Source organism: Arachis stenosperma, chromosome 9, assembly GCF_014773155.1.
Source record: "Arachis stenosperma cultivar V10309 chromosome 9, arast.V10309.gnm1.PFL2, whole genome shotgun sequence".
NCBI classification, from domain to species: domain Eukaryota; kingdom Viridiplantae; phylum Streptophyta; class Magnoliopsida; order Fabales; family Fabaceae; genus Arachis; species Arachis stenosperma.
Genome location: NC_080385.1, coordinates 95823089 through 95839714, shown reverse-complemented (window position 1 = coordinate 95839714; position 16626 = coordinate 95823089). Strand labels below are relative to the sequence as shown.

The 16626-nt window shown below is 45.7% G+C and overlaps 1 non-coding gene across 1 annotated transcript; it reads right to left on the bottom strand.

The window, feature by feature from the left end:
• Positions 1–703: 703 nt before the first annotated feature.
• LOC130952449 (small nucleolar RNA R71) lies at positions 704–811 on the bottom strand. The gene has a single exon (XR_009074629.1). It is a non-coding gene; the product is annotated as a small nucleolar RNA R71 (small nucleolar RNA).
• Positions 812–16626: the final 15815 nt, after the last annotated feature.

Genomic DNA, 16626 nt, shown 5'->3' with positions numbered 1-16626 from the left:
TGGAGTACTACTCCTTCTTAATGCACAACTCGAACTCTATCTAATCAAGTTCGAATTCTTCTACTTCCTTCTTCTATTTTTCGTTTCCTCTGACACCTCAAGGAATCTCTATAACTGTGATATAGAGGATTCCATATTTTCTTGTTCTCTTCTCTTTCATATGAGCAGGAGCAGAGACAAAGGCATTCTTGTTGAAGCTGACCCTGAACCTGAAAGGACCTTGAAGCGAAAGCTAAGAGAAGTTAAGGCACAACTCTCTGTAGAGGACCTAACTGAATTCTTCAAAGAAGAAGAACCCATGGCAGCCGAAAACAACAACAATGCCAACAATGCAAGGAAGGTGCTGGGTGACTTTACTGCACCTACTCCCGACTTCTATGGGAGAAGCATCTCTATCCCTGCCATTGGAGCAAACAACTTTGAGCTTAAGCCTCAATTAGTTTCTCTAATGCAACAGAATTGCAAGTTCCATGGACTTCCAATGGAAGATCCTCATCAGTTCTTAGCTGAATTCTTGCAAATCTGTGACACAGTCAAGACTAATGGGGTTGACCCTGAGGTCTACAGACTGATGCTATTCCCTTTTGCTATAAGAGACAGAGCTAGAATATGGTTGGACTCACAACCTAAAGATAGCCTGGACTCTTGGGAAAAGCTAGTCAATGCCTTCTTGGCAAAGTTCTTTCCACCTCAAAAATGGAGTAAGCTTAGAGTGGAAGTCCAAACCTTCAGACAGAAGGATGGAGAATCCCTCTATGAAGCTTGGGAAAGATACAAACAATTAATCAGAAAATGTCCCTCAGACATGCTTTCTGAATGGAGCATCATAGGTATTTTCTATGATGGTCTATCTGAACTATCCAAGATGTCTTTGGATAGCTCTGCTGGAGGATCTCTTCATCTGAAGAAGACGCCTACAGAGGCTCAGGAACTAATTGAGATGGTTGCAAATAACCAATTCATGTACACTTCTGAAAGGAATCCTGTGAACAATGGGACAAGTCAGAAGAAAGGAGTTCTTGAGATTGATGCTCTGAATGCCATACTGGCTCAGAATAAGATATTGACTCAACAAGTCAATTTGATTTCTCAAAGTCTGTCTGGAATGCAAAATGCACCTGGCAGTACTAAGGATGCTTCATCTGAAGAAGAAGCTTATGATCCTGAGAATCCCTCAATGGAAGAGGTGAATTACCTAGGAGAACCCTATGGAAACACCTATAATTCTTCATGGAGAAATCACCCAAATTTCTCATGGAAGAATCAAGAGAAACCTCAACAAGGTTTCAATAACAATAATGGTGGAAGAAACAGGTTTAGCAATGGCAAGCCTTTTCCATCATCTTCTCAGCAACAGACAGAGAATTCTAAGCAGAACCCCTCTGACTTAGCAACCATGGTCTCTGATCTAATCAAAACCACTCAAAGTTTCATGACTGAAACAAGGTCCTCCATTAGGAATTTGGAGGCACAAGTGGGACAGCTGAGCAAGAAAATTACTGAACTCCCTCCAAGTACTCTTCCAAGCAATACAGAAGAAAATCCAAAAGGAGAGTGCAAAGCCATAACCATGGCCGAATCTGGAGAGGAAAGAGAGGAAGAGGACGCCACTGAGGAAGACCTCAATGGGCGTGCACTGACCTCCAATGGGTTTCCTAATGAGGAACCATGGGAATCTGAGGCTCAAAATGAGACCATAGAGATTCCATTGGACTTACTTCTGCCTTTCATGAGCTTTGATGAGTATTCTTCCTCTGAAGAGGATGAGTATGTCACTGAAGAGCAAGTTGCTAAATACCTTGGAGCAATCATGAAGCTAAATGACAAGTTATTTGGAAATGAGTCTTGGGAGGATGAACCTCCTTTGCTCACCAAAGAACTGGATGACTTGTCTAGGCAGAAATTACCTCAAAAGAAACAAGATCCTGGGAAGTTTTCAATACCTTGTACCATAGGCACTGTTCCGAGGGTTACCTGAAACGTGTAGCTCGGTCGTCTGGCAAGACCCGAGGTGGGGGTTCCGTGACCCGAGCTTGGTGTGCTGAGCGGCTGGGGGTTGTACCTGCAATGACACTCCGATGCTTAAGTTAGCATGGGTCCAAGCAGATATGTGTAGAATATAGAATGTGTGTTATACCTGGGTGCTCCAGTGTATTTATAGTAGTTGGCCGTGATCTTCCCTGGATAAGATTTCTTATCTTATCTTATCTTTTGGGGGTTTTATCCCTATCTTTGTGGAACCGCCTTTCCTAGGCCGTTTCGGCCTTTAGGTTTTTGGGCTTCGTTCCTTTTGATGGGCCTTCTTAGCTTATTTGTCCGAGGTCCGACCTCAGGCGTGGGCCTTGGGTCGAGGTCGGACCTTTCTATGAACTTACCGAGTTTGGGGAGCTCGGTCAGGGTATGAACAGTGCCCCTGCCCGAGTTCGTCCTTCTTGGGAGGTCGGGCTCGGGCATAGTAGTTTTTTCAAAATTCGAAAATGGCCGTTTCAGCATTTATTGCTTTTTACCGTTTCTCCTCGATTTCCATTCGGGCTCTGTGAAGGCATTATTTATTTGCCCCTTTCCTCATTTTCTTCGTTTATTCTGTTCCCTTTTCCGTTTTCTGAGTTTTCGCCATCTCTCCTTCGAGCACCGCTCCTTCTTTCTCTTTGTTCTTCTTCTCCGATTTTTTCTGTGCGTTTTTCGGGGGTTTCTTCTGCGCCGCCTGTTTCTCCTTGCTGTCGGAACTCGTCGTTCTCTTTCTTTCCAGGTTCGTTCTCGTCTCTTTTTCTTTTGTGTACGTATGCTTTCTGTTCTTTTGTGTGGCTCTTTGTCTGTTTCTTTTTCTCTATGCCTGGGTTGCCCCGAAAAGAGGCGCCGCCATTGCTTTGTTGTTTGTTCATGGGGGGGGCTCTTTTTTGTTCTCTGGTATTTTGCTCCGGGTTTGCTGTATTTTCTTCTAAAAGATCTTTGTTTCTTGCTTTTGCTGAATGGGTTTTTGCTGTCTGCCTTTATGTGATTTTTGTTTTGCTGTTTGTACTCTTCTTTGTAGGCAAGATTTTTATGTCTCGAAAGGTTCTTCAAGCAATGTCGACCAAGATTCCGAGTGGTCTTGGTTGGGTAGATCCTGTTCCTCTAAAAGTCCCTTCTGTGGTAGATTCTGAGTATTTAGCTAGGTTTCGTAGGCAATGTAGTATATGTGAAGATAGAGAGTCTGAGAGGGATTATGAGCTAGTAGCCCCGGATTCCGAGGAGAGAGTGTGCTTCCCACCTTTAGATAGTTCCGAGAAGCTCTTCTTTTACGCTTATGATTGTTTTTTCTCTAAACTGAGCGTCCGACTTCCTTTTACCGACCTGGAGTCCGAGGTGTTGTGGTCTTGTAACCTTGCCCCTACGCAGCTCCATCCAAATTCTTGGGCATTTTTAAAGCTGTTCCAACTTTTGTGTCAGTTTTTGGGTGTCTCTCCCTCTATTTCTCTTTTTTCCTATTTGTTTGTGTTGACGAAGCCGGGGTCGGGTGGAGGGAAGGTGTCCTGGGTCTCTTTTAGGGCTAACCAGGGAAGAAAGTTTTGTACCCTGTATGATGAGTCCTTTCACGATTTTAAGAACTTTTATTTCAAGGTCCGGGCTATTGGAGACGTCCGACCTTTCTTTCTAGATGAGAGTGGGGAGCCTTCTTTTCCTCTTTGTTGGCAGGAGAATGTAGTGTCTGTTAAGTATACCTTTGAGAGTCTAGATGAGGTGGAGCAGGCATTTGTGGGTGTGGTGAGCAGTTTATGGGGTCGGGCACCTCACTTGGACACGAAGAAAATGTTGGGAGATCCAAGCCTTCTCCGTTCCGAGTTAGGTAGTTCCCGACCTCTTCCGAAATTCATCTTTTTTAGTATTTTTGTATTGCCTGTTTTTGGTGGAATTTCTGTTGTTGTAATCCTTTTCTTTATTTCTTTGCAGAGATGTCTTCTCAGGCGGATTCCATGAAATTCCTTCGTCGGACGAAGAAGTCGGTTGCTGCTCGGAATATCGAGGCCGGGCAGGATTCTGCCCGATCTTCTCCACAGAAGGCTACTGTGGGTGTTCAGACTCGGTCGAAGACTATTCCGACTCCTCAGTTCCGAGCTATAAGTCAGGATCCTCCGACCTCTGGGCCTGTTACTTCTTCTCCTCCTCCGTTCTCGGGTCCTCCTCCCAAGAAGCAGAAGACCTCTCAAGGGCTTGCCGGTTTTAATGATAAGGACTTTGATGCTCTTGGTTGGATTGAGCAGCATATCCTCCCTCAGACTTTTATTTCTACTGATGATGTGTCTATGGAGCATCATTTTCAGTATATGGCGCGGAGCTGTGTCCGGATGGCTAGTCTTCATGCCGCTATTGCCCGGGAGTTCAAGAAATCTCCTCTTGGGGCGACTAGCTCCCGACTTGAGAAGGCTCAGTCCGAGCTTGATAAGATTAGTCAACTGAAGGCTGCCAGGATTACTGAGCTGGAGGCTTCTTTGGAGAAAGAGAAAGCTAGGGCTACTGCGGCTGTGGCGTCAGCGAAGACATCTGAGGAGATGGCGAAGGCGGCCACAGAGAATTATACTCGGCTATATGCCGAGCTTGTGGAGACGAAGGAGGAGTTGCAATCTGCGCAGGACAAGTTTTATGAGCTGGAAGGTCATGTGGCCAAGGGTATGGATGCTATGTTTGAAAATCTGAAGGCTCAGGTTCGGGTTCTTGCTCCCGACCTAGATCTGAGCTTGTTTAGTACGGATAACGTCGTTGTGGAGGGAAAGATTGTTCCTGCTCCAAACGAGGATGAGGTTCCGGCGTCCGACCCCGAAGTTCCTGTTGAGAACCCGACTTCCTCTTTGGCCGGGGATGGATCTGGTGTGGGGGTTTCAAACCCGGGTGACGTTGCCGTCGATGCAGTCCCGATTTCTATGTTTGCTCCGCAGCCTTCTGTTGATGCGGAGTCTGGAAAGGACCTTGATCCTCTGTAATCTTTGGTGTTTTGCCCGACCTGTGGGCTTTTTTTTTTTTGTTTTTGGATGGTTACTGTGAACGCTTTTGGACACCTTTTTGCTTATTAGCTACTTTGTAGTAACTTTTTAGCTTTATTTATGCGGTGTTCGCGTTTTGACTTTTTGTTTCCGCTTTTGTGCTTTTTAGTTGTTTTCGGATAACAACTTTTTAGCTAGCGTCTTGAAACTTCCTTTGCTTTCGTTCTTTCGCTTGTACTTTTTAGTTGTTTTCGGATAACAACTTTTTAGCTAGCGTTTTGACTTCTTGTTTTCGCTTTTGTGCTTTTTAGTTATTTTCGGATAACAACTTTTTAGCTACCGTTTTGACTTCTTATTTTCGCTTTTGTGCTTTTTAGTTGTTTTCGGATAACAACTTTTTAGCTAGCGTTTTGAAACTTCCTTCGATTTCGTTCTTTCGCTTGTACTTTTTAGTTGTTTTTTGTAAAGCAACTTTTTAGTAAGCGTTTTCGAAATCTTGGTTTTCCGCCGTTTTAAGGCTTCCTTCTCTGGTCCGGGCCTTTCCTCGGACCTCGGACGTTTCGAGTACCTCCTTTGTTGGGTCCGACCTTGTTGCTGGTCGGCCCTTTAAGTTATTTTTGTAATCTCTTTTTATTTGGCTTTTTGAGCCTTTTCAGAGTTACTTTATAACTTCTCACATTAATTTGAACCTCGTCGCTTTATCTTTGCCGACCTTGTGTGGTCTCTTGGCAAATGATTTTTGCGTTTTGCCGAGCATAAATTAATGCGCCTTGGCGGGGTACTTTTTCAGGATTTGTTTCGTCTCGAGGAAGAACAGAAGAAAATAGAAAAATTTGATTAGTATTAAAAAGAAAGAATATTTACAGAGTGTTTACCCTTGACTAGGTCGGGTGCCTTACTTGACCGGGTGTCTCATTAAAAAACCCTTTGTAGGGAAAAAGAGTACACCTCGGGTCAAATCTTTCTAGCTGTAGTACCGTCTTAGATTACAGGCGTGCCAGGCCCTGGGCAGCTCATTGCCTTCTAGGTCGGATATCTTGTAATAGCCTGTTCCTAAGACTTCTGTTACTTTGTAGGGTCCTTTCCAATTTGCAGCTAGCTTTCCTTCTCCCGACTTTTGTGTTCCGATGTCATTTCGGATTAGAATCAGGTCGTGAATGGAGAAGCTTCGCTTTATCACCTTCTGATTGTATCTGAGGGCCGTTCGTCGCTTTAGGGCTTCTTCTCGGATTCGGGCTCTTTCTCGGACCTCGGGGAGGAGGTCGAGTTCGTCCCTTTGTGCCTGTGGGTTGCCTCCTTCGTTGTAGAAGATGATTCTGGGCGACCCTTCATCTGTTTTGACAGGAATCATTGCCTCCATCCCGTAAGCTAGTCGGAATGGCGATTCTCCCGTTGTAGAGTGTGGGGTTGTCCGATATGCCCATAGCACCTGGGGGAGCTCCTCGGCCCATGCCCCTTTGGCCTCTTGGAGTCTTCGCTTTAACCCGGCCAAGATGACTTTATTTGCAGCCTCTGCTTGTCCATTGGCTTGTGGGTGCTCGACTGATGTGAATTGCTGTTTGATTTTTAGTTCGGCCACTAAGTTCTGGAAACTTGTGTCCGTGAACTGTGTCCCGTTGTCTGTTATGATGGAGTAGGGGACTCCGAATCTTGTGACAATGTTTTTGTATAGGAATTTGTGGCTTTTCTGAGCCGTAATGGTGGCTAAGGGTTCAGCTTCGATCCACTTTGTGAAGTAGTCGACCCCTACTATGAGGTATCGGACTTGCCCCGCTCCATGTGGGAATGGGCCGAGTAGGTCGAGTCCCCATTTTGCGAAGGGCCATGGTGCGGTGATGCTGATGAGGTCTTCTGGTGGTGCCTTGTGAAAATTGGCGTGTTTTTGGCAGGGAGGGCATATTTTCACAAATTCCGTTGCGTCTATTTGCAAGGTCGGCCAGTAGAACCCGGCTCGGACTATTTTCTTGGATAATGCCCGAGCTCCGAGATGGTTCCCACACATGCCTCCGTGGACTTCTTCAAGGACGCTCTTTGTTTCTGAGGTCGGGACGCACCTAAGGAGGGGGTTTGAGAATCCTCTTCTGTATAACATGTCGTGTATTAGTGTATAATTCTGGGCGTCTTTCGTGAGTCTTTTAGCTTCCTTTCTTTCGGCGGGGAGAGTTCCCGACTTCAGGTAATTGAGTATGGGGGTCATCCATCCTTGCTGTTGGTTGGATATACTCAGCGTTTCTTCCTCTCTTATCACAGAGGGAGATTGTAAGGTCTCCTGGAGGAGACTTCTATTGTTGCCTCCGGGTTTGGTGCTCGCGAGCTTTGAGAGGGCGTCTGCCCGGGCATTTTGTTCCCGAGGTATGTGCTGGATTTGTATTTCTGAAAAGTGGCACAATTGTGCCTGTGTTTGGTCCAGGTATTTCTTCATAGTTGGGTCTTTGGCCTGGTAGCTTCCATTTACTTGTGATGTGACGACCTGGGAGTCGCTGAAGATTGTGATTTTCTGGGCTCCGACCTCTTCGGCTAGTTTTAGCCCCGCTAGTAGGGCCTCGTATTCGGCTTGGTTGTTCGAAGCCTGGAACTCGAATTTTAGGGATAGTTCTATCCGCGTTCCTTGGTCGCTTTCGAGTATAACCCCTGCTCCACTTCTTGTTTTGTTTGAGGACCCGTCGACATACAGGTTCCATGAGAGTGGGGTTCTAGGGGTCTCAGTGTATTCTGCGACGAAGTCGGCTAGATACTGAGATTTTATGGCAGTCCGGGCTTCGTAGTGGAGGTCGTACTCGGACAGTTCCACCGCCCATTGTAGGATTCGTCCCGCCAGGTCTGTTTTTTGTAGGATGTGTCTCATGGGTTGGTTTGTCCGGACTTTGATGGTGTGGGCCTGAAAGTAGGGACGGAGCCTCCGAGCTGTGAATACTAGGGCGTAGGCGAATTTTTCTATTTTCTGATAGTTTAATTCGGCCCCTTGTAGTGCCTTGCTTACAAAGTATATGGGGTGTTGTCCTCGGTCATTTTCTCGTATTAATGCTGAAGCGACTGCTCGATGTCCGACCGAGAGGTATAGTACGAGCTCTTCCCCTTTTACAGGTCGGGTTAGGATTGGTGGCTGCCCGAGGAATTCCTTGAATTCTTGAAAGGCTTTTTCGCACTCCGGGGTCCATGAGAAGGGTTTCCCTTTCTTTAGGAGTGAGTAGAGAGGCAGTGACTTTATTACTGATCCTGCCAAGAATCTTGATAGGGCGGCTAGCCTTCCATTCAGTTGTTGTACTTCTTTGACACTCGTCGGGCTTTTCATATTGAGTATCGCCTGGCACTTGTCCGGGTTTGCTTCGATGCCTCTTTGAGTCAACATGAAGCCTAAGAATTTTCCGGCCTCTGCGGCGAAGGTGCACTTTGTCGGGTTAAGTCTCATATTGTGTTTTCTGAGAGTACCGAAGATACTGGTGAGGTCGGTCAGCAAGGTCTTGTCTTCTTGTGTCTTTACTAACATGTCGTCGACGTACACCTCCAGGTGTAATCCGATGTGCTCCGAGAACACTTTGTTCATTAGCCTCTGGTAGGTTGCCCCTGCGTTTTTCAGCCCGAAGGGCATTACTACGTAGCAGTAATTTGCCCTTGGGGTTATGAACGAGGTCTTTTCTTGGTCGGGTCCATACATCGGGATTTGATTGTATCCCGAGTATGCGTCCATGAAGGAGAGATATCTGTAGCCGGAGGCTGCGTCTACTAAGGCGTCGATGTTTGGTAGTGGATATGGGTCTTTGGGGCAGGCTTTGTTGAGATCTGTGTAATCGACGCACATCCTCCATTTTCCGTTGGGCTTTTTTACTAGGACCACGTTCGCGAGCCATAGGGGGTATTTTACCTCCTTAATGAACCCTGCATCTAGTAGTGCTTGTACTTGTTCTTCTATTGCCTGCATGCGCTCGGGTCCGAGCTTCCGGCGTCTTTGTTGGACAGGTCGGGATCCCGGGTACACTGATAGCTTATGGCACATCAGGTCGGGACTTATGCCTGGCATGTCGGAGGCTTTCCAGGCGAAGAGGTCGGAATTCTCTCTTAAGAGGGTTATGAGTTCCTCTTTTAGGCCCGCTTCGAGGTTTGCTCCTACATTTGTTATTTTTTCAGGTGTGTTCCCAATCTGGACTTTTTCGGTCTCTCCCTCTGGTTGTGGCCGAAGATCTTCTCGGGCTTGAACTCGTCCGAGTTCTATCGTGTTGATCTCTTTCCCTTTTAGGCTTAGGCTTTCGTTGTAGCATCGCCGTGCTAGTTTTTGGTCGCCCTTTAGGGTAGCGATTCCTTTTGTGGTAGGGAACTTCATACAGAGGTGTGGGGTCGAGACTATAGCTGCCAGTCTGTTTAAGGTTGGTCACCCAATGAGGGCATTGTATGCTGAAGTGACGTCGACTACGATGTAGTCGATGCTTAATGTTTTAGATTGCTCGCCTCTTCCAAAGGTAGTGTGTAGCGAGATGTATCCTAAGGGATGGATCGGGGTGTCCCCTAGCCCAAATAGGTCGGTGGGATAGGCTTTTAGCTCTTTTTCTTCAAGTCCGAGCTTGTCGAAGGCCGCTTTGAACAGGATATCTGCTGAGCTTCCCTGGTCAATCAGGGTTCGATGTAAGTTGGCGTTTGCTAGAATAACGGTGATCACCATTGGATCGTCGTGCCCGGGTATTATCCCTTGAGCATCTTCTCGGGTAAATGAGATAGTGGGAAGCTCGGGCAGGGGACTGTCTTCTCGGACATGATAGACTTCTTTGAGGTGTCTTTTTCGCGAGGATCTGGATGTCCCTCCGCCTGCAAAACCTCCATTTATCATGTGAACGTGTCTTTCAGGGGTTCGCGGGACTTGTTCGGCCCGACCTTCATTGTCTCCTCGTCTTCTCTTCCTGGTCTCTTCTCCTTTCTCTGCTATGTATCTGTCGAGCTTTCCTTCTCTGGCTAGCTTTTCTATAACATTCTTTAGGTCGTGGCAGTCGTTGGTAGAATGACCATAGAGCTTGTGATATTCACAGTATTCGGAGCGATCTCTCCCCGCTCTCTTGTGTTTTAGAGGTCGGGGCGGTGGAATTTTTTCGGTGTGGCATACTTCTCTGTAGACGTCTACCAGGGAGACTCGGAGGGGGGTATAGTTGTGGTACTTCCGTGGCTTGTCCGAGCTGGGTTCCTCTTTCTTCTTCTGTTCCCGATCTCGATCTCGGAGTGGGTAGGTTGATTCCTTCCTAGAAGAGTCTCTTAGCTGGGAGGTTTCCTCCATGTTGATATATTTTTCTGCCCGCTCCTACACCTCGTATAGGGAGGTCGGGTATCGTTTGGATAGGGATTGGCTAAACGGTCCCTCTTTTAGGCCGTTTGCTAGTCCCATGATGGCCGCTTCAGTGGGCAAGTGTTGTATGTCCAGGCAGGCTTTGTTGAATCGCTCCATGTATTCTCGGAGGGTTTCTTGGTTACCTTGTTTGATCCCGAGTAGACTGGGGCATGTTTTGCCTTGTCCTTTTGAATGGAGAACCTTGTTAGGAATTTTTTGGTTAGGTCTTTGAAGCTAGTGATTGATCTGGGTGGCAGTTTATCGAACCACTTCATAGCTGACTTGGTGAGAGTGGTGGGGAAGGCTTTGCACCGAATCGCGTCGGAGGCGTCGACTAGGTACATTCTGCTTCTGAAGTTGCTGAGGTGGTGACTTGGATCGGTGGTGCCGTCGTAGAGATCCATATCGGGTGGTTTGAAGTTTCGCGGTACCTTCTCCTTCATGATCTCTTTTGTGAAGGGATCATGATTGCCTTCGGGGGTGGTGTCGCGTTCTGTCCGATCTTTTAGGTTGGCCTCTATTTTCCGTAGTTTTTCTTCTAATTCTCTGCGCTTGCGAGCCTCCCTTCTCAGATCTTGTTCAGTTTCCTTTTGCTTCTTTATGTCCTCTTCGAGTTGTTTCAGTCGGTTTTGTTGTGCCCGGACTGCTTCTAGAATTTCCGAGCTCTTTTCTCTTTCGGGATTTTGTGGATCTTTGTTTGGGAGTGATGTCTTTGGGCGATTCTGTTTGTTTCCTCCTGGAGAGCGTGGTGATAGAGGGCTGTCCGGTCGTTCTCCGGTGTCAACTTCCTCCTCTTGTTCTGAAGCAGCGTGGTCTTTGTTGAGAGGATCGTCCGCCATGGTAAAGGGATGACTTCCAGGTCCCCGGCAACGGCGCCAATGTTCCGAGGGTTACCTGAAACGTGTAGCTCGGTCGTCTGGCAAGACCCGAGGTGGGGGTTCCGTGACCCGAGCTTGGTGTGCTGAGCGGCTGGGGGTTGTACCTGCAATGACACTCCGATGCTTAAGTTAGCATGGGTCCAAGCAGATATGTGTAGAATATAGAATGTGTGTTATACCTGGGTGCTCTAGTGTATTTATAGTAGTTGGCCGTGATCTTCCCTGGATAAGATTTCTTATCTTATCTTATCTTTTGGGGGTTTTATCCCTATCTTTGTGGAACCGCCTTTCCTAGGCCGTTTCGGCCTTTAGGTTTTTGGGCTTCGTTCCTTTTGATGGGCCTTCTTAGCTTATTTGTCTGAGGTCCGACCTCAGGCGTGGGCCTTGGGTCGAGGTCGGACCTTTCTATGAACTTACCGAGTTTGGGGAGCTCGGTCAGGGTATGAACAGGCACCATGACCTTCAAGAAGGCTCTGTGTGACTTAGGGTCAACTGTAAACCTCATGCCTCTCTCTGTAATGGAGAAGCTAGGGATCTTTGAGGTACAAGCTGCAAGAATCTCACTGGAGATGGCAGACAACTCAAGAAAACAAGCTCATGGACTTGTAGAGAATATTTTGGTGCAAGTTGAAGACCATTACATCCCTACTGATTTCATAGTCCTGGAGACTGGGAAGTGCATGGATGAATCCATCATCCTTGGCAGACCATTCCTAGCCACAGCAAAGGCTGTGATTGATGTTGATGGAGGTGAACTGATCATTCAAGTGAATGAAAAATCCTATGTGTTTAAGGCTCAAGGATATCCCTCTGTCATCATGGAGAGGAAGCATGAAGAGCTTCTCTCAAATCAGAGACAAACAGAGCCCCCACAGTCAAACTCTAAGTTTGGTGTTGGGAGGCCACAGCCAAACTCTAAGTTTGGTGTTGAACCCCCACATTCAAACTCTAAGTTTGGTGTTGGGAGGTTCCAACATTGCTCTGAGTATCTGTGAGGCTCCATGAGAGTCCTCTGTCAAGCTACTGACATTAAAGAAGCGCTTGTTGGGAGGCAACCCAATGATTATATTTTATATATTTTCTTTTGTTATTTTATGTTTTTTGTAGGTTGATGATCATAAGAAGTCACAAAATCCATTGAAAAAGCAAAAACAGAATGAAAAACAGGAAGAAAAATAGCACACCCTGGAGGAAGAATTCACTGTCGTTTAAACGCCAGTAAGGCTAGCAGTTGGGCGTTTAACGCCCAGTCTGGCACCATTCTGGGCGTTTAACGCCAGAAAGGGGCACCAGACTGGCGTTAAATGCCAGAAAAGGGCAAGAACCTGGCGTTAAACGCCAGGAATGGGCACCAGCCCGGCGTTTAACGCCAGAAATGCCTCAAAACATGATTTTGAGTGCCAATTGGTGCAGGGATGACTTTTCCTTGACACCACAGGATCTGTGGACCCCACAGGATCCCCACCTACCCCACCACCACTCTCTCTCTTCTTCCCCCATTCACCAATCACCTCAATACCTCTTCCCCAAAACCCCCTCACCTATCAAATCCCATCTTTCTCTTCACCACTCACATCCATCCTTCATAAAACCCCACCAACCTCACCCTTCAAATTCAAACCACTTTCCCTCCCAAACCCACCCATAATGGCCGAACCACATCTCCCCCCTCTCCTATATAAACCCTTCTTCACTCCTTCATTTTCACACAACCTTAAAAACACTTCTCCCCCTCTTTGGCCGAATACACTAAGCCATTCCCTTCTTCCTCATTTCTTCTTCTTCTACTCTCTTCTTCCTTCTTTTGCTCGAGGACGAGCAAACCTTTAAGTTTGGTGTGGTAAAAGCGTTGCTTTTTCGTTTTTCCATAACCATTTATGGCATCCAAGGCCGGAGAAACCTCTAGAAAGAGAAAAGGGAAGGCAAAAGCTTCCACCTCCGAGTCATGGGAGATGGATAGATTCATCTCAAGGGTGCATCAAGACCACTTCTATGATGTTGTGGCCTTGAAGAAGGTGATCCCCGAGGTCCCCTTTTTACTCAAAAAGGGTGAATATCCGGAGATCCGCCATGAGATCCGAAGAAGAGGTTGGGAAGTGCTTACCAACCCCATTCAACAAGTCGGAATCTTGATGGTTCAAGAGTTCTATGCCAATGCATGGATCACCAAGAACCATGATCAAAGTGTGAACCCGGATCCAAAGAATTATCTTACTATGGTTCAGGGGAAATACTTGGATTTTAGTCCGGAAAATGTAAGGTTAGCACTCAACTTGCCCATGATGCAAGGAGATGAACATCCTTACACTAGAAGGGTCAACTTTGATCAAAGGTTGGACCAAGTCCTCACAGTCATATGTGAAGAGGGCGCACAATGGAAGAGAGATTCAAGAGGCAAGCCGGTTCAACTGAGAAGGCATGACCTCAAGCCCGTAGCTAGAGGATGGTTGGAGTTTATCCAACGCTCAATCATTCCCACTAGCAACCGGTCCGAAGTTACTCTAGACCGGGCCATCATGATTCATAGCATCATGATTGGAGAAGAAGTGGAAGTTCATGAGGTTATAGCCCAAGAACTCTATAAAGTGGCGGACAAGTCTTCCACCTTGGCAAGGCTAGCCTTTCCTCATCTCATTTGTCACCTCTGTTATTCAGTTGGAGTTGACATAGAAGGAGATACCCCCATTGATGAGGACAAGCCCATCACCAAGAAAAGGATGGAGCACACAAGAGACCCCTCTCATCATGAGATCCCTGAGATACCTCAAGGGATGCACTTTCCTCCACAAGACTATTGGGAGCAACTAAACACCTCCCTAGGAGAATTGAGTTCCAACATGGGACAACTAAGGGTGGAGCACCAAGAGCACTCCATTCTCCTCCATGAAATTAGAGAAGATCAAAGAATCATGAGAGAGGAGCAACAAAGACAAGGAAGAGACATTGAGGAGCTCAAGCACTCCATAAGACCTTCAAGAGGAAGAACAAGCTGCCATCACTAAGGTGGACCCGTTCTTTAATCTCCTTGTTCTATGTTTTCTTGTTTTTCGAAAATTGTGCTTTATGTTTATCCATGTTTGTGTCTTATGATCATTAGTGTCTTAGTGTCTATGCCTTAAAGTTATGAATGTCCTATGAATCCATCACCTTTCTTAAATTAACAATGTTCTTAATTGAAAAGGAGAAGAATTGCATGAATTTTGAATTTTATAACAGTTTAATTATTTTGAAGTGGTGGCAACACTTTTGTCTTCTGAATGTATGCTTAAACAGTGCATATGTCTTTTGAATTTGTGGTTCATGAATGTTGGCTCTTGAAAGAATGATGAAAAAGGAGACATGTTACTGAGGATCTGAAAAATCATAAAAATGATTCTTGAAGCAAGAAAAAGCAGCGAATACAAAAAAAAAAGAAGAAAACGAAAAAAAGGGAGGAAGCAAACGAAAAAAAAAAGGAGAAAGAAAAAGAAAGAAATAAAGTTGTGATCCAAGGCAATAAGAGTGTGCTTAAGAACCCTGGACACCTCTAGTTGGGGACTCTAGCAAAGCTGAGTCACAATCTAAAAAGGTTCACCCAATTATGTGTCTGTGGCATGTATGTATCCGGTGGTAATACTGGAAGACAGAGTGCTTTGGGCCACGGCCAAGACTCATAAAGTAGCTGTGTTCAAGAATCATCATACTTAACTAGGTGAATCAATAACACTATCTGGATTCTGAGTTCCTAAAGAAGCCAATCATTCTGAATTCCAAAGGATAGAGTGAGATGCCAAAACTATTCAGAGGCAAAAAGCTAAAAGCCCCGCTCATCTAATTAATACTGATCTTCATAGATGTTTTTGGAGTTCATTGCATATTCTCTTCTTTTTATCTTATTTGATCTTCAGTTGCTTGGGGACAAGCAACAATTTAAGTTTGGTGTTGTGATGAGCGGATAATTTGTACACTTTTTGGCATTGTTTTTAGTATGTTTTTAGTATGATCTAATTAGTTTTTAGTATATTTTTATTAGTTTTTAGTTAAAATTCACTTTTCTGGACTTTACTATGAGTTTGTGTGTTTTTCTGTAATTTCAGGTATTTTCTGGCTGAAATTGAGGGATCTGAGCAAAAATCTGATCCAGAGACTCAAAAGGACTGCAGATGCTGTTGGATTCTGACCTCCCTGCACTCGAAGTGGATTTTCTGGAGCTACAGAAGCCCAATTGGCGCGCTCTCAACGGCGTTGGAAAGTAGACATCCTGGGCTTTCCAGCAATATATGATAGTCCATACTTTGCCCAAGATTTGATGGCCCAAACCGGCGTTCAAAGTCACCCTCAGGAATTCCAGCGTTAAACGCCGGAACTGGCACCTAAATGGGAGTTAAACGCCCAAACTGGCATAAAAGCTGGCGTTTAACTCCAAGGAGAGTCTCTACACGAAAATGCTTCATTTGCTCAGCCCAAGCACACACCAAGTGGGCCCGGAAGTGGATTTTTATGTCATTTACCCATCTTTGTACACCTTAGGCTACTAGTTTTCTATAAGTAGGACCTTTTACTATTGTATTTTTAGAGATCTTTCAATCTGAGATCTTTTGATCATGTTTTTATGATTGAACCCTCTTTGGGAGGCTGGCCATTCGGCCATGCCTAGATTTTGTTCTTATGTATTTTCAACGGTGGAGTTTCTACACACCATAGATTAAGGTGTGGAGCTCTGCTGTACCTCGAGTATTAATGCAATTACTATTGTTCTTCTATTCAATTCCGCTTGTTCTTTGTCCAAGATATCACTTGTTCTTCAACTTGATGAAGGTGATGATCCGTGACGCTCATCATCATTCTCACTCATGAACAAAGTGACTGACAACCACTCTTGTTCTACAAGCAATCAAAGCTCTAGTGAATATCTCTTGGATTCTTTAACCGGAGTCTTCGTGGTATAGGCAAGAACTGATGGCGGCATTCAAGAGAATCCGGAAGGTCTAACCTTGTCTGTGGTATTCTGAGTAGGATTCAATGATTGAATGACTGTGACGTGCTTCAAACTCCTAGCAGGCGGGGCGTTAGTGACAGACGCAAAAGGATCAATGGATTTTATTCCGGCCTGACCGAGAACCGACAGCTGAATTCCGCTATGCTGTGACAGAGCATATGCAATCGTTTTTACTGAGAGGATGGGAGGTAGCCATTGACAACGGTGAAACCCTACACGAGCTTGCCATGGAAAGGAGTAAGAAGGATTGGATGAAGACAGTAGGAAAGCAGAGAGACGGAAGGGAAGGCATCTTCATGCGCTTATCTGAAGCTCTCACCAATGATATACATAAGTATCTCTATCTTTATCTTTATGCTTTATTCGTTTATCACTATACCCATTTGAGTCTGCCTGACTGAGATTTACAAGGTGACCATAGCTTGCTTCATAGCAACAATCTCCGTGGGATCGACCCTTACTCACGTAAGGTATTACTTGGACGACCCAGTGCACTTGCTGGTT